At 37.7% G+C, this 17,110-nt stretch overlaps 1 protein-coding gene and 1 long non-coding RNA gene across 4 annotated transcripts in view; one reads left to right on the top strand and one right to left on the bottom strand.

Moving 5' to 3' along the window:
* Positions 1 to 1,098: 1,098 nt before the first annotated feature.
* On the bottom strand, positions 1,099 to 12,523 carry LOC141493793 (uncharacterized). 2 transcript variants are annotated; one of them, XR_012470316.1, is made up of 4 exons: positions 12,336 to 12,523; positions 10,563 to 10,765; positions 5,751 to 6,002; positions 1,099 to 1,475 (listed from the first exon to the last, which is right to left on the bottom strand). It is a non-coding gene; the product is annotated as an uncharacterized LOC141493793 (long non-coding RNA). The 2 variants fall into 2 exon arrangements; XR_012470315.1 differs by lacking the exon at positions 1,099 to 1,475 and having other exon boundaries at positions 3,909 to 6,002.
* Positions 12,524 to 12,662: 139 nt separating this feature from the next.
* CHRM2 (cholinergic receptor muscarinic 2) overlaps positions 12,663 to 17,110 on the top strand; it is a 198,599-nt gene continuing 194,151 nt past the window's right edge. For both annotated transcript variants that reach the window (XM_074193606.1, XM_074193604.1), the window contains exons 1-2: positions 12,663 to 13,015; positions 13,339 to 13,510. The gene's annotated coding sequence lies outside the window, so the exon portion shown is untranslated. The remainder of the gene's footprint in view (positions 13,016 to 13,338; positions 13,511 to 17,110) is intronic.

Genomic DNA, 17,110 nt, shown 5'->3' with positions numbered 1-17,110 from the left:
TTTGGTCTCTCTGTTCTAAATCTCTTCTCTTTACAACTCATCCATCATCTAAATTCCATATTAAGATTCCAAAGATACATATTATCCTTCCATGATCAAAAACATCAGTGGATAGATACTGCTCTTATGATAAAATATAAAATTTTTAGTCTGGTACTTATGCCCTCCCAAATATGACTCTCATCTGAAAGCTATTTCCTTCAATGTATTATATATATATACATATCTTTTTCCCAGGATACAACATTCTAATGATCAAAAAATCACAGATTTAGAACTAGAAGATCTACTTCACAGATCCTTGATTCACCTGTCTTTTTTTATACCACTGAGATGAGTTGATTAAAGTCATAGAGATTGGAAGTAGTTTAGCTAGAATTTGAACTCATGTCATCTGGTTACAAATACTGTATCCTGTACTGTGCCACATTTGATTCTCCCACCTCCGTGCTTTTACTTCCCACCTCTGACTCTTAAAATATTGTGCTTCCATAACACTTTGTTCAACTAATACCTTTTAGAGTAAGCAAACATTTTTCTGACCACCTTAATTGTTAGTGCTCTTAGCCTTCAAAATTTCATGAATTTATTTAAATATTTAGGTTTTATCTTGATAAATTGAATTAGATTTCTTTAGAGTAAGAACTGAGACATTTTAGTTTTGACTTTGTATGCTCAGCTAACCCTGTTCTTACATATAGTAGGGTATTAAATAAATGTTTGCAGAACTTAAATAGATTGAATTGATTTAAATTGTCACACCAAGTTGATCTGAGAATTCTTCCTTCTATTTTCCCTCTTGGGTAAATAATCACTCAATGGTTTCTTTGGGGGAGGGGAGGAGGTTATGTGTTCTTTCATAACATGATTGTTATGAAAATGTTTTGCTTGGCTATACATTTATAATCTATATTGAATTGCAATGAGGGATAATGGAGAAGGAGGAAAGCAGAGAAGTTGTAACTCAAAATTTTAAAAACTAACATTAAAAATTGTTTTTTTTTATGTAACTGAGAAAAACAAAATACTAAAAAAATTAAATAAATACAAAAAGAAACATCCATAAAAAATAATGATCACTCAACAAAAGCAGCTCATTATGTTATATAGGCAAATACAGTCTGGGCATATATCAATGATATTTAGTTAATGACATAAGGAACAGTGACATCCCAGTGCTATTGAGTCTATCCTAGGTTCCAAGAAGCAACACCCCTAGTTTGGGAAGATATTGTTGTTCATTCTTTTTTGAAGAGAACAAATGACATCAAGGCTTATGTCTTTATGTGTGAGTGAATTGGATTTCTTTGAGTAAGTTGTACAAGTCTTCAGCCTCACTATTTCTTTAAGCCATCAACATGTAGTGGGATGACAAAAATCAAGATGACTGGTGATGGCAGGAATTGATCCAGAAATAACTTTGCCAGGTTTACATACCAAAGCATGTTCCTAACTTCACTCTGAGCTGTAGTAGCCTAGGGAAATAAAAACGTGAAGATCAGAAATCAAGGTTACCCAGTGAAAGATCATCAATACCCCAGTATGAATTACTTTTAACTTTCCCTCCACATAGTCAATATGCAATTCATCTCAAGTTTCTAAAACCCTTCTTCCCATCACTTCATGATTGAATCAACATCTGTATTCCTGGAAAATATATTTTCCACCGAAATACCACCTCTAGGAAGGGGGAAGCAGACTACCTTTCTCACCTTTCTCCAACCAACATGGTACAGTATTAATATTATTGAATTTTTGAAGTACAATACCTGGATTTGAATCTGTATTCTATGTGATCTCAGGGAAGTTGCTTCTTTCTGACATTAGGTGTATTCATCAATGAAGTCTACCAATTTACTGAATGCCTTTATCCCATAAAGTTCTTTTCTGCCCTTTTATAGTTTTCATCTTCCATAGTAAAATCTGGGAGAAGTTTCATGTTAGGTGAGTGAATCTGCAGCCAGCAATAATTTATTTTGATTATTTCCCAATAAGTTTTTATCATAGAGTGATAGTCCTAGACAAGTTTCTATTTCCTGATTCAGTTGTGCCAACTATCATCATATCTCAACTTTTAACTGTTTTCTCCATTTACCTGGATCTCTGTCTGTAGTTTTCTTTGTGAGCCATGATGGCAATGCTGATTGCCAACAAAATGAACTTCTAGATATGTGTACAGCTACCTTGCTGCAAGGTGTTGGTATGAAAGTGGGAGCATGGTAAAAGATTTTCAATCATGAGATGCATAACTTTTGGGAATACATGCTGATGCATAACAATGGACAACTGCTAAAAGGACATTTGTATTATTTTAAACTTTTCTACTAATCCTAGAGCTACTAATTGCTCCCTTCCCTTGGTTTCATTAATAAAATTGTGATACAATGTCAGCCTCTTAATTGACTCAAAGGAAAATTTAATTGTGAATAAAATCTCTGAGATCATATTTGGGAGTGCTTTTGTAGATCATCTTTATAAAAATTTAAAGAATTAGTATCATAAATTTACCCAAAAGTCAGGAATTAAATCCTTCATATATCCTGGTTTCAATGACCTAGATATACTTTTTTGAAACACTTGAATTCATAAAATACTATTTGTTCATAACCTTTGGAAACTTTTTTTAATTGGGGCATGTTTTTAGTTTTTATAGATTAGTCTCAGTTCCATATAGATCTTCAATGACAGACAGTTATGTGGGATGGTTGATTCAAAACAATCTTCCTTCTTCCCACCCATGGAATAATTGGAATTTCTGTTGAAGACTCAGATATTTCATCAATAGTTTCATTTTTGCTGTAAAGCACCATATTAGTGTTATCTATTTTAAATTGGAATGATATAACCCAATAGGTCTTCCCTACACTTGAAACAGTGATTAGCCTAATTGACTTTCTCTTTGGTGGTTGATTTTCAGTTTTAAGATATTGGAAATCATCATATAAGAAAGGTTTAAAAGGTCACAGGAGTATATGTATGGACCCTTAGAATCAAGGAAAACCCAGAAACCTCCCCATGCCAGTTCATTCCTGCTAGTTATGAAATGGTAGTTCTATTTATTATAGTCTACCATGGGAATCAGCTTCCTGCACTGAGAGGTATGCTGTGAACTCTGCTGATAACAAAATTGCATAATGATTCCGCCCTATACTGAGCCTGCCCATTATCCTTTGCTGCATCCCCCAACAGCTTCTGAGAGACAAGAAGTATTTCCTAGTATAGTATCACTTGTTGGAATGAGGATTGGACAGTATCCCAGAAGCCCAGAGCTGGGCTGAATGTCCCTGTGCTGACTCCACATGAGGTGCTTTCCAACATCTGCAGCAATCTCTAGGCCAATCATCTCCTTCCCACTGTGCTCTGGATAGCCAGAAGCACATATAAATCAACAAATTTTGCTATTACTAATTAGCTGGATGTGAGCTTTATCTAAGAAAGAGAAACAGTGGGTATTGCATCATTTATCATCCCAAACAGGGGTTTATTGACCATGTCATGGCAGGGTATGGGTGCCAATAAATCTGTCCCATCCTGATACTGTGTATTCTTCCTGAGACAGACTAGAGTCAGGATTTTTTTAAAGGATAGTAATGAAGGGAGTTGAGAGAAATGGTACATGATTTCCTTACTTATAAAAGAGTACTGGTAAGAGTTAAGGGAGTTTGCTTCCCAGTGCATACAAATCTGAACATATGGTAGTAATGAATAATAATGATATACACAAATTTATATAAGGGTATACACACTTCATATTTATATATATATATGTATATATTAATACTTTAAATATTACAACTAAAATTTAATATATGGAGCATATGTCTAACACATACCAATCAATTCTAACAACTGCTATAATGTCTGGTACCTAGATTATGTGAATTGTCCAGAGTGATATAACTAGTAATTGCTTAAAGCTGTATTGGAACTCTGGTCTTTCTGTCTCCATATCTAGCACTTGAGTCACAAGGCTACCCAGGAGTTTCTAATTAAAATCAGTACAAGTTTGGAATATTCTGAGCCAATTCTCAGACTAATGCAATCCTCTACTATTGATAATGGAAGCTTCGGGGTCAGCTTCTTCTCCATGACTAATCTATGGCAGGGAATTCTTTTCCTCATGCAGAAAATCTCACATTCTGTGTTCATCAGACAATGTCCAAGCTGTCTCTGAGGAAACCGAGGCAACCTTTAGCTCCTGATATGACACATCTTTTCATGAGTCACGGAGGTATAAGAATCAAGGAATTTGATATGAGGTTTGGAGTTTAGAAAAACAAAATATACTCTGGAGCCATCTATTATTTAGTGATTGGGAGATTTGAATACCCTTACTATTTAGGTCATCAAAGAGGCCTTTCTTGATCCAATATCCCTCATGGATACATTGTGCTGTACTTTAGAACTTGAAGCCAATGCTAACCTGCATGCTACTGGAGGAGTTCAATACCCATGCCAGTTTGTCCTGATGGAGTGCATCTTTGTAGTAAAAATTCTTCTTCTAGAAAGTATTTTTAATAAAATAATTGGAAGAGCAAGTATATTCATTGACATGATCCAGGGAGGCCCCCTTCCTCTTATCTTACAGAAGATTGTGAATAGACTGCTCAAGATTCTTTATATTCTGAGACACTTAAGTCCAATACTCAGTCACCTTGTTGCTTAAATGAGGGGGAAAAGGACACAATGCTCAGGATTCATCTTATTAAGCACAGTAAATCAACCTTTAAGGAACGCTTCCTTGGGCGCACCACTAGGAAAGGTCTGTTTTAAGTGAAAAGCCCTCTGTTTAGTGATGGACTCAATAAGACTCATTTGAATTAGACTTGGAAAAATGTTGCTTTCTGCAGTAACCAGTCTGCCTGAATCACCTCAAAGAGGGGAAAGAGAGATGACATTTGGGGAGCTTATTAGCAGTTAAAGCTTTGGTCTCCAGAAGACTGTGGGAGATTCATACTTCTATAACTTGCCCTCAGCATCATCTCACTTTCAATTTAGATTCAGGGATACATTTTGTTTGGTCACAAGTGGACATGACCAAAAGCAGAGATATTACAAGAAATTCTATGTTCAAGGACAAAAATGTGAATGTGTACATGTATAGTGTACCTCAGGACATTATGGATAAATAGTCCCCCCAAGTGGCTATATTGCAATCTCACTGGTAATAGAAAATAAAGAGGAACTGGGAAAATGGAAGGGGATTTGTAGAGGTATCATACAGTGCAGGACCAGCAGAGTATTTAAACGATACCAAATGAGATTAAATTATATTTTGTGTGAAAATACCATATAAATATCATCATCATAATCATTAATATCAAATCATGGAAGAAAACATGCACCATATATATTGGCACCCTAGCACAAAGTCCTAGTCATCCTGTCTTGGTAACAACTCTGCACAGAAGTCTTTAATTGGTTTTTCCAAAAGAAGAAAAACAATGAATTTCCCTATAAACTGGAAGGGCTTTCAGTATTCCTGACCTCCTACCTGGATGGATAAGATGCTGATTCAGGGAATTTAAGCCTAGATTGCTAAAGAAAGTTTTCATAAAGTGAGGCTTCTTAGAGAAGTTAGATCTGGATCTGTCTTCTGGGATACCAGAAACTTAATAAGCAGCAGAGAGTGCAGGTAGGTATGTGAACCAGCCACTAATTTGCTTTATTTCCTTCCAAATTCTCCTTCCCAAGAGCTCATGCCACCACCTAGCCCTCCTTTTTGATAGGAAAAACACAGGCACACTCACAAAAGGCTTCCCTAAGTAAACATGTGCTCCACGAGGTCTTTTCATTCTGCATTCTTAACACTGATTTATCTCTATAGCAGCTGCTTAACATTTTGCAGGGTGGTAGTTTTTTTTTTTCATATTCCTTGTTTGAAAGAGAGCTCTGTATTTTAAATATTTTAGACTCAGCAGCAGTAAATGTTTTCAGATGGTCTGGATAACACCACCACTTCTGGGAGAGGCATGGTTTCAAACAGCTGTGATGGCAAGCTACTAGAAAAGAAAAAAAAAGAAATTTTAGAAAAAAAGGAGAGAAAGCATTGTTTTCCTGTCATCAAATATTATCACTCAGAATCTGCCACATTTGGATATGAAATATTCCTAGACTTGAACTGATGGAAAAAAAATAGCCATAGAATTTTTAGGAGAAAAATAACTAATCTTCCTAGTTAAGAGCTAGAAGATTTGAACTGACAATGAAAGTAAAATTGCAGGAACATACCAGGTTGGTAGGTATCAGGTGTTAATAAGATTGTTGTAAGTAAAGAGAGGTACTAAGAATTCCTTGATAAGGAATACTTTTCCTACAGTACAATCAGCTTCCTCAACCCTTTTTCCAGAAGTATCACCATATATCAAAATGGGTCAGCATAAAGCAAGGGGCATTCCAAAGAAGCAGCCTGCCTGCCAATGAGCTATAACTCTCCTTTGTTCCTTTCTCCATCTATAAATTGTAGTGGAAGATGAAGGGCAAGGGCAAGGTTGATCCTGACTCATTTTCATTGTCCCCTCCTCTCAATCTGCAAAGCTCTCAGATTCCTTAGCTCTTGTCCTCTTTGACAATCTATAAACAGAAAAAAAAACTGTGATGGAAGCCATACCTGGTGGGAAATCACTCGAGTTGAACTTGTCTCCCTCTTAATCTACTCCAGGTTGATAGAGTGCTGATTTGTGCATCTAATTACTGAAGTCTAATTATTGCTGCACTGAAATCAACGTGTTCACAATCAAATATGTATCACACTCTCAGAACTGCGACCTGCCTTCCCCCCTAATGACCTTATTTACACTCAGGTCCAGCAGCAAGCTATGTCAAAACTTCAAAGTCAACCCTTAGAGGAAGTTGAAACCTTTGGTACCACACATAAAGAAACTCTCTAGTTGTCCATTGAAATTTATGCTTTAGTCAAGAGAACTAATTCCTTGTGATGAATTAATTTTTTTCTTTTGCTTTTGAGTTTTTCTTCTTCTACCTTGATCTATTATCTTCTTGATGCAGGGAATCTTCCATCCTGGGAACGCCAGCTACTAATACAAATTTTAACTCATCTATAATGTAAAAAAAATTGTATTTTTTGGTAATAAGCAATGATTTTAATATGATTTCATTTTCTGAGAGCAATGGCTATGAGAATGTAGTTTAATTGACTCTAGGCTAACTAGGAACATCTCAATGATTTAATAAATCTAAAATGAACTGCTATCTTCATTTTGTTACTTCTCTTTCAGTCAGGTGTTGTATTTAATTTCATGTACATTTTATTCATTGATCTCTTTTGTCCTGTTTTCCATCACTCAGTTTAAGAATGTATATTACTTCAAAGCAATGTGCAAACATTTTACCTCTTAAAGAGCACACTACAATGACTGTTAGATATACTATAACAACTGTTACTGCGGGAGCATCAAACATTTCATAGATCATTAAATTTCATAATAAAGTCTAAATATTAAAATTAAAATACAAAAGAGAGTGTGATTTAAAAAAGAGAAAAAGCAATTAGAATAACTAACAAGCTATTACTACGAAATAGCCTAATTTGTTTAAAAATTAAGGAATGATGTAAAACCTATATCAGATTGAAGGCTGTCTTAGAGAAGGAGGGAATGGAAGGAGGGGAAAAATTTGGAACTTAAAGGTTCTACAAAAATGAATATTGAAAACTATATTTACATGTAACTGGAAAAACACTACTAGGATAGAAATAAATAAAAAGAAAGGAAAAAAATAAGCAATAATCTTCAAAGTCACCTAACAAGAGGAAGAGTTATTATTTATTCCTCTTTAGTACAACATGGAGCAGCTAAATGGTATGGGGGACAGAATGCTGACTCTGGAATCAAAAAGATTCATCTTCCTGAATTCAAAACTGGCCTCAGATACTTGCTGACTATGTGACCCTGAGTAAATCAAGTGATTTAAACCTCATTGAAACTATGGAGGGAGGGGGCAAGGAGCTCTAAAGGACTTGATGTAGTGGCATTAACCTAAAAAGTCTTTGCTGAATTTTATGTGGAGGTTGGTGAATTGCTTAAGTTTAGGAGTCCTGGGCTACATAGGGCTAGAACTTCTGAATTAAATCTGACACTAGTATTTGACAATTTTAGTATCAGTGGACATTACACTGCCTAAGGAGGGACAAATTCCTTTAGGTCAGAAATGCAACAGCTCAAAATTTCTGTGTCACTACATTTCCAGACCGGGGGAGACAGAAAGACAGAAAGACAACAACAGCAACAAGAACAACAACCATCTTTAAGTTAAAATCAAGGATAGACTTGGAAAAGTGGACCGTTTAAAATGTACATTTAATAGCTAGTATGAAAAATTATGTTTTGTGATAAATAATTAAAAAATAAGTGGATCAGTGCTAAATAATATAAAGCAAGTGTTTCCAGGAAAAGAAGGAAATGCTGAATATTAATTTTAATACAAAAGTAATAAGGTCTATTCTATATTAAGATGCTTAATTATTTTACTGTATCCCCAGCAAGTCATAAAAGACACTCTGATCTCAGAAAATAAGTATTTCATGGTTAAACAACTTATATGTATGTCAGGCAAGATCCTGATCCCAAATCTTTCTGAATACAAATCTTAGCTTTAGCTGCTATATATATACTATACCTCATTGCCTCCAATAAGATGTTCCAAAAGCCTTTGGCAAGTTGTTAACCCCTCAAAAGATTTTTTAAGGAAGTTAGCATATTATTTTGGATGTTGGAGTAGAGATGTGGATAACAAATTAATTTCAAGAGAAGAAATAAATAATTGGAATGTAATAACATAATTTGAAAGGAGAAATGCAAAGATTGGTATCCTTCCATAATTTTAACTAAAACATCTCATTTTTAATAATCTTCAAATAGTCTAGGAAAGGATGCATGGCAAAATATGCATTTTAGGTTAATAATGAAATTTAAACAGATGGAGATAGAGATAGGCTATTAAAAACATCTTTAAAATCAATAAGTTAGGAAGAAAAATGGTAGATGAATTTATATAAGTACAAATCAATGTTTTTTTTGAAACTTCAAAATCCAAACTACATACATAAAATGAAAGTCTATACAGTTACTGGTCATGATGCAGAAAAAAAGACTTGAAACTCATGACAAAGTCTTCATGAAGGATGTTGGTTTATTGTATTGCTAGATCTTATAAGAAGCCATTAAAATACTGTGCAAAACTTTACCATGTATTATAATTAAGAAATAAGTTGAAATATTTCCACCACATTTATGGGACATCTGCTTTTGAAATATGTATATGGTTTTATTCACTACTCATAACAATGAGATAATAGAAATTATATAAATATGTATATATTATATATACATAAATTTATATGTATAGGTACATGAACAAATACATTCAGAGAAGACACAGTAAAATTATGAGGCAGGTGGAGGAGGGTATCAACTGAGTATAAGCTAGATTTCTTAGATTAGGAATAAAGAAAAAACTTCAGTCTTAAAGACAAAAATTTAGAGTTAACATGGAATTTTACAAAAGTAAGAATGGCAAAAACAAGGTAAAACCAGGCTTATTCACCAAGTTTGAAGTTATGAATCATTGCATTACATATATTCATCAAGCTTTTATTAAGAAATCTTTCTGAATGGGACCACTATGATAGGCACTGAGGATGCCCAGATTAAAAAAAAATGAAAATTCCTATTCTCAAGAAGTTTACATTATATTTTCAGGTAGAGAAAATTATAAAACAGAAAGGTAAAGATAAAGTAGTCCTATAATTTATTGTGATAGGAAAGGCATTAAAGATGATGACAATGGGGTGAAAATCATGAGATGTTTGTTCTAGGAAGCATCTAGAGTTTAAAGGGTGCTAGGGATTCTTTGATAAGGATGAGACAAGGAACATTCCAGATGTAGGGGGACAACATGAGTAAAAATACAAAGATTGAAAATGAGTAAATGCCCTTTGAAACTTGAACCAAAAGAATTTTTAGGACAAAGAAAGGAAATGATATTTCAGACAAAGGCTTTGAGATTTATAGGGTTCAACCCCCCCCCCCCCCACCTCCCCACCCATCAAGAGGTGAAATATCAAGATGGGAAAAAGATGTTTCAAAAAGGGGGTATGGAAAAACTTACAAATGACAGAACCATAAACAACTGCTAAGGAAAGATAGTATGCAGCTAATCTTTAAGGGAGGACAACCATGCCCTCTTATGGCATGTTGTTTGGAATTTCTGTTGGCAAAAGAACACTGAGCTGGATAGAATATAGATCTGACCCACCAGGACAGTTCCTAACCTGGAATTTTTCAGCAGCTAACAGCTAAGAATGATGAAACATGCTTCTAATTCCTCCAGTAAATCCACATTGGAACTTTAATGACTTTTTAAATAAACTATTTTGATTTTTTTTTCTTCTTCAACCATACTCAAAGCGTTTTCTGCCTCAATAAAATGGTAAGGAATTAGAAAAAATAAAACAGAAAGATATAAGTAGCTAAATAGGTTTCCTTTTTCCCTGTCCTGGGTAGGAGGATTTAAAGGATGATAAAACATTAAAGCATACTCACCTTCCAGATTTCAACCTAAGGAGGAGAGAATATCAAAGTCAGAAAGTGAATTCAATGGTTCCCATGCCCAGAGAATCTGGGAGTCTCCATGTCGGACCCAGAGTCCTTGTGACCATCCATCTCTTATTTTATTCTTCAGCAGACTCATTAGCTTCATTTCTCACTTTATATCATGAGGAGAGAGGTGAGGATGAGTGACAGAGCTATGGGTAAAGGTAGAGTGGTAGAAGGAAGAAGATGAAAATGCTATTCTCAGCTATAATTGAAGACAGCATAGGACAGAGGATAGAGTTGGGCCTGAAAAATAGGGGCTAACATCTTGCTTTGGACATATCCTGTCTAGATAACCTAAGTATATCATTTATTCTTTTAGTACCTTAGGCAATTCCCTAGCACTATGAATTCCACAAAAAGTTGCTTACCTGTAAAGGGAAAGAATGTTCTCCTTTGGGGAATTAAATCACAGTATCACTCCCTAGCCTACAAGCATAGAGAACTTGAAATGACTTCATCATGAATTTTGTTTTCATAATCTTCCTACAGTATTGTTCAAATGGAAAGTAACTAAATGCATCCTTTAGCCTTGGACTGTTATGCATTTGCTGGTGAGAAAAAGTTGTTTAAAAAAGTTCAAATATATTCCCCTAGAAGGATTTGTTTCAGACTGGAAGAAATTGTATGGAATTAAGCCAGAAGATGAATTTGAGTTGAGAAATGACTTGTGAGTGTTAGTTGTCTTTTCAATAAGACAACAAACACCTAGAAAGCAAGGTATAAATCATATACCTTTTAAAAAACATATTTTATGGGAAATGACATTAAACACAAATTTAAAAACAAAAAACCTGAGTCTTAATTTTCTTCTCTTAATTTCAATGGCCAAAGTGCCACAACACTTTCATCACTTCCTCTAAGCACCCATCAGACTTTTATCTATTTATTCTCATTCATCCTTTCTAATATAATTGTAGTTATTGTGCATTCTATTCTGCTCATCCACAATATTTTGAATAAAATCTCTTCAGATTTCTTTGTATATTTTAAACTAGTTGGTCTTAATGGCAAAATTATAGTAGTCTATTATATTAATATACCACAATTAATCTAACCATTCCACTATAGTTGGACTTTGATTCTTTCAGCTCCCTACTTTTTTTGTCTCTGTCTCTTTCTGGTCCTCTGCCTCTGCCTCTGTCTCTCTCTCTCTGACTTTCTCTCCTCCCTGTCTCTCTCTCTGTTTCTTTCTGTTTCTCTGTTTCTATCTCCGTCTCTGTGTGCCTCTCTCTCCCTCACTCCCTTCCTCTTCTCTTCCTTTCTGTCTCTTTCTCTCACCTCTCTCTATATCTCTTAAATATGCTTGAGAAATGAGTTACTAAATTCTTGTTAAATTAGATACAAATGATGAAGTATGAATTAAAAGGTCATTGTAGTAGGGGAATGGATATATCATAAGGTTGAAAACAAATACAATATTTAAAAAACAAGCTTGTACAATGACCAGTTTTAAGAAAAAGTAAAGAAATTTCAGGCCAAAATGTGATTATATTCTAGACCATTTTTCATCAGATGTACACATTTCCTAATGCATAGTAAATATTTTTACACCCTGATGACAGTAGTTGAGAAATGAGTTATTACATAATAAGTATTAATTTTTTTAAAGCTGCCTCTTGCTGGAATTCATCATTGAACCAAAGAAACAAACAATCCATGAATATTTCATCACAGTAATGTTTAAGAAGTAAATTATATTGACATTTAAAATTCCCCCACCTTGATACATGGAGTCAAACAACGGCAATCATCTCAAATCAACCCTGTGTTCTTCCCTATATGTTGCTTCAAGTTTCTAGAAATCACAAATTAAAAAAAAAACAAAAAACAAAAACGAGGTGGGATTGTGGTTCTGATGTGAAAATTGTCGATAGACTTGGGATCCTAATGAATCCAGAGAGGGTTGGGAGGCTGGAATAGAGGAGGGAACTAGAGGGCAATGGGGGATAGAAAAGGCTGTCATCTTTGCTCATTGGGACTACCAAATCAGAGAAGAGAGAGGATCTCATTGGAGGAAAGCTTTCAGTAGCAACTAATCCTATCATATTGAAAGAAAATTGTAAATGTTCTCTCCAGAAATTGCCTGTCCATTGCAGCTAATCGAACACACATTACCCACAAACACACCACACACTCGAGTTTTCCGAATCCTAGTGTACACACACCCACACCCACACACACACACACACACAGTCGAAGAGGTGGGTTGGATATCTTGGCTTTTGCCATTTCTACTAGGAAATACCCAGGGTCACCCCGAAGGAGTGTCTTCTCCCCCAACTGTCAACTCTGCCTCCTTTGGCTTCTCTGGAAAAGAATGCGTCCCGCCCTCCAGATCGCCTGTACTACTCTCTCTATCATGTTTGCCCCTTCGGATCCATCTCAATGGTGAAAAGCAGGTTGGAAAAACAATCCTCTTTTGTTGTGTTTGTGTGGGTTTGTTTTTTGTTTGTTTGTTTGTTTTTTCCTTTCCAGGTCTCAGGTTCTTGGTGCGGAGGGTGGGGGCCAGTCGACTGAGTGGCCACGGGGTCTAGGTTGGAGCTTTGCGGAGTGCCCTGGCTCTAGATGACGCGTGAGAAGCACCTCTATCTTCTAGCCAGGACTAGGGAGCCTCTAGTCGGAGGCTCTCCCGGGCAGTTGCGGCTGCCCTCCCTCTGCTACATCCCAGCCCTCGTCCGCCGCTGTCGCGGGACTAACTAATCTTTCTCTTTTCTCTCGGAAGATCATGGGAGAGAGACAGCAAGCGGCTGACTCCGGACTCTGAGCATTTTGCTGGGGGACCACATGCCCGGGCTTCCAGTTCGGTGGCCCGCTGCTCCCTGCTCCTCCTCGCCTTGGAGAAGCAAATTGCCTGCACCAGGGAGTGTCTGCAACTTCTGCTAAGCCAACATCAGGTAAGGGACTCCCCGTTTTTCCCCCCAAGCCTTTGCCTTACCGGCCTTGATTTGGGCAGTGAGGGCGTCCTTTTTGCGCACTCCCTTTGGATCTCCTATGGTGTGTGTGTGTGGGTAGGCGTGCTTGTGTGTGTATGTGTGCCTTTGTGTGTGCATATATGCGTGTGTGTGTGTGTGTGTGTGTGTGTGTTGCTGGGGTTTTCTCTAACCTGGGGATTCTCATCAAGAAACTTTGGCTTCCAAGATTGGAGGCTTTGGAGCAAAGATTGGCAAAGCTGTGTGTGTGTGTGTGTGTGTGTGTGTGTGTGTGTGTGTGTGTGTGTGTGTACCCTGAGAAGGAGGAAAGGGCAAACCCAGCCCCTCAAAGGGAAAGAGTGTGACCTAGTCCCGGGTGTATTCCAGGAGGACTTGATAAGGGAAGTGAGCAACAGCCGCCCAGACAATCCCCCATAAGCACACTCCTTCCAGTCCTTCGCCCACCAGCCGCAGGCTGAGATTCAGCCCTGGAGAGACAAGTGGCCATCTGACTCGCTCCTCTCCGGAGTCCTCTTGCCAGAGCGGCTCTGCTCTGGCAGGGCTTCCTGCTCACTGTCCCGAAGCAAGATGGGGAGGGGGGCGTCCACTTTTTCCTTAGCTTTCTGAGGGTCTGTCTGCCTCATTGTCCCGGAAGGGTTGTTGATGGGGGGGTGGGGGGGAGAGAGACCATCTTGCGCCCAGGCTAACTGAGGCTGAGGGCGGCTCCAGATGGCTTGTGCCAAGTGAGAACGGGAGTGGTGAAAGCGGGCAGGGGGCGAGGAAAGGAGAGGTAGCATCCGGATGCTTGAGACCACAGCACTAACGCATACACTCACACACACAAACGCCCACATATATAGAAACACACATACACACACACACACACACACACACAGTCTTGCGCTACCTCCAAAGGCTTCCTTCTCTGCCCCTCCCTGATCTCTTAATCAACCGCAGCGTCAGGGCTTAAGGGGGTACCCACAAGGTTTCAGGGTAGACTCGTCCACCTAAACCTTTTCCTCTCTCCGCACCCTGGGACTGGGGGCTGCAGCCTCCCAGGTGTCCCTCAGTCGAAGCTTTGGGGCCCGTGATCGTGTTTGCTGATGGTAGTCGGTTGACATCCTCGAGATCCTGGTAGTGACCTCTAACTTGTAGCTTAGCTTACAAGTAAGAAGCCGAGATCTCACAAGGATCCTGGCTCAGAGAGACTTACTCGGGAGCCTTTAATTGGGTTTCTTGCTTTCTTCAAGATGGAGCAGGTAGGAGAGGATGGGTAGACCAGGGCAGCCTGCAATGACGGGACCTTCAGTGCCACAGGCTAATGAGAGAGCAGCTCTCAGCCAACACCCGCGTTTCAGCCCGCTCCAGGTTTCTGCTCAACACCTCCAACTCTCTCTTTCTCCATTGCCTTACCCAGGGCTTTCCTCTTCCCTCTACGCTGTCAGGAAGCTACCAGACCCCTGCTAGTCCTTATCCAAAAAAAGGCAATTAACTGAATATACCATGGAGGGAAAAACATGTATGTTTGTGTATGTATGCATGTCTACACATGGGTACATGTTTTGTCTATATGCATATGTGTAGGTGCATGTTGCATGTTTGCATTTTCTCTCTTTCTAAAGAGAGAGAGTCAGTCAAGAGTCATCATTCAGGCTGAACAGGTAAGGGGCAGATGTGAACAAGATCAAGGAAGCGACAAGCCTGTAGACCCATGCTTAATCCCCAGACTCCCTTTCATAGTTACACTAGCTATTCTAACTACATACAGATATTCTTATTTCCCTTGCCTCCCATTAGCAAAGGCAGGTAGATAACATTGTCCTTAAACTCAAGGGGAAGATTGCTTTTATCTTCTGTCCTCTGTCCCTGCTTAGCATTTTCAGTAGACTTCAACTCTCCTCTGGGTACCTATCTCTACCACCTAACATTGGCAGAGAAGACTTTCAGACCTCCCCTACACACACACACACACACACACACACAATCAAAGAGTGAACCATGGCTATCAAAATAGAGGATGCAACCCAGACTGGGTAAGCTGCAGAGGGGACTTAGGTGATAGCAGAAAAGCTCATCTTCCATATTAAGCGAAACACTTACAAGCTGGGTTCAAAATTTTGTCAGGGAATCAAAAACAGACATGGGGGAAACTAGTTTAAAGAAGATACCCAGGATGTGGTGGTAGGGGCAGAGGAGTTGAGTAATTAATTTCCAACCTGAAGCAAAACAGACTGCAGAATTAGAATGCATGTGAAACATAAAGGACCAGCATGAGCAGTAACTGCAGAAACATTCTTCCGTTCTTCATCTTGAACCAGCTCCAAAGTGATGTGACCTAGCTCCATAAGCCTTAGTTGCATCTCCCTCCCTCCCTCCACCACCCTTACACTCACATTCCCTCAGCCTCCTTCTCCTATTCCTTTTCCAAAACTGTCTGTACCTACCTGGGGGATAATGGATGAAGAAAGCAAGGAGGGGAGGTTGTTTCCTTTGGAATACTATATTTGGGGTGATAAATAGTGTCTGCATTTCATGTTTTCTGAATATCCTGGCAGATTCTTATTAATTATTTTATTAATAAGTACATAGTACAGTAGTGGTGGGGGCAATGGTGATTGCTATTATATTGATGATGATATATAGAAAACAACTCTAAAGCCTATGAAGAAAAAGACTTGGGTCCCCAAAACAAATGTAGAACTAGAGGAATGGAGAAGTAACATCAACAATATTTCAGGAAACTAAGTTACTGTTTATACATTTTATGGAACTTGAGAATATAACATGTTTTGACTGCAATTCAAAGGACTGTCCACTAGTTTCCTGCTGCCAGGAGATTCCAGTTCCACCAATATCTCACTGCTATCTATTAGGGATCTGAAACTACCATAAGTTCAATCAATATTTTTAAAAAATTCCAGCAAAACTGTGGAATAATAATTAACTTTTTCTATTCCACCCCCCCCCACCGTGAATAAGTTAAACATGTATGCTGCTTAAGACCAAAGAAAAGAAGAATGTGACCTCTGGTAAAGTATAAAATATAGGTCTTTTAGACAATTAGTTTACTGTGGCTGTGACTTGAGATGGGGATAAGGAAAGGGATTATCTGGCACTTACCTGGCTTAAACCTAGGAGAGAGACTGACAATTCATTTTTAGGCAGTTCTGTAACTATGCTTTCTTCCTGCAGCTCCAGAAGAGGTTTCTCTGTGTGTATGCTTGTGTATGTAGGTATATTTGTTTCTGTATTTTTATTTGGAGGAGGAATGTTGTCTGCATACACATGTATGTCTGCAAATAGGCATGTAAATTTGTTTTTTTGTTGCAAATATAGGATTTTAACTTAAGCAATGAACATCAAAATTGTTATAATCCTTGTTACTTTAAACAAAATAAAACACGAGGATAGAAATGCAAAGTTGTATAACTTAAAAATAAACTCTATGTAAAGCTTTTTAAATTTTTTTTAATTTTTTAAATTTATGAAATAAAAAGCATATATATTTTGAGGGAAAATGTTATATTGTTCCCATTTTGTCCGATTTTAATTATGTGCATCTCAGAGCAAAATGGTATGTAGCCA

The sequence above is a fragment of the Macrotis lagotis genome, chromosome 7 (assembly GCF_037893015.1).
Source record: "Macrotis lagotis isolate mMagLag1 chromosome 7, bilby.v1.9.chrom.fasta, whole genome shotgun sequence".
NCBI lineage: Eukaryota > Metazoa > Chordata > Mammalia > Peramelemorphia > Peramelidae > Macrotis > Macrotis lagotis.
Note: the sequence above shows the minus strand (reverse complement) of the source record. Positions and strands in the feature narration are given on the sequence as shown.